Genomic DNA, 1127 nt, shown 5'->3' with positions numbered 1-1127 from the left:
GACATTGAAATTTGGCCCATCTGCACTTCAATATTCTTGATAGCTGAATCGTGTGCATCTACTCTCTCACTAATTTTTGCATTAGACCCAATAACCTGCTGCATCATTGCCTCAAGTTTAGCAAACCCATCTTCGTACCGTCCACCATACTGCTGCTGAGGAGGGTGATACCCCTTGCTGCTGATTCTGATTGTTATATCCCTATGGCCTTGGGTAAGGTGCCATATTATTAGGAGGTCTCATACTTCCCATGTTCCCATTGTTGAACTGAGACTGGATTGTTTTGTACGGCTGATTTTGCTGGCCCCAATTCTGACCACCCTGTCTCTGGCCTCCATAATTAGACACATAGTTTATGTCTTCTGGGTAGTGATGATGATCATGTTCTGCATTCCATTGGTTACCAATTGGCTGACTAATGCAAGATGTGCACAAGCCCCCATTGGTAGTATCTACGATGTGTACCTGCTGATTCTGCCCTGACTCTTCCACCTTTTTAGTGAGTATACTCATCTGTGTCAATAAGATGGCCATATTTTCAGCCATAGAGTTGGATAGATCTAAGGGCACTGAGTGAACCACTGGAGTGATAGGTGCATTCCTGGTTGTCCATCCCGAATTCTGCGCCATCTTATCGAGTAGACTCTGGCCTTCTCTCCATGTTTTGCTCAAAAATGCTCCACCAACTGAAGCATCAACAATGTTCTTCATGCTATTTGACAATTCCATGTAAAACCGCTACCCTAACATCAGATTTGGAATACCATGATGCGGACATATGACCAGCATCCCTTTGAAATGTTCCCATGTTTCATGCAGTGTCTCCATTGGTCTCTGTTTAAAACTCAAAATTTCATCAATTTGTTGAGCAGTTTTGTTGGGTGGGTGGAACTTGTTATGGAATTGATTGACTAACTCCTCCCAAGTTGTTGTGGAATTTATGGGAGTGAGTTTAACCAGGTCTGGGCAGCTCATGTCACGGAGAATGGAAACAATAACAGCTTGATTGCTTCTGGAGTTACGTTAGGCTACCTTTGGGTTTTGCAGATTGACAGAAAAATTTTCAAGTGTTGTTGAGGATCTTCGATTTGTGACCCCGAAAATAGTCCCTTGTTTTGCAACAAGTG

At 43.1% G+C, this 1127-nt stretch overlaps 1 non-coding gene across 1 annotated transcript; it reads left to right on the top strand.

Moving 5' to 3' along the window:
- Window positions 1-760: 760 nt before the first annotated feature.
- On the top strand, window positions 761-867 carry LOC142181339 (small nucleolar RNA R71). The gene has a single exon (XR_012710006.1). It is a non-coding gene; the product is annotated as a small nucleolar RNA R71 (small nucleolar RNA).
- The last annotated feature ends 260 nt before the right edge of the window (window positions 868-1127 follow it).

Source organism: Nicotiana tabacum, chromosome 5 (assembly GCF_000715075.1).
Source record: "Nicotiana tabacum cultivar K326 chromosome 5, ASM71507v2, whole genome shotgun sequence".
Lineage (NCBI taxonomy): Eukaryota > Viridiplantae > Streptophyta > Magnoliopsida > Solanales > Solanaceae > Nicotiana > Nicotiana tabacum.
The sequence above is the reverse complement of the archived record's forward strand: the minus strand, read 5'-3'. Positions and strand labels throughout refer to the sequence as shown.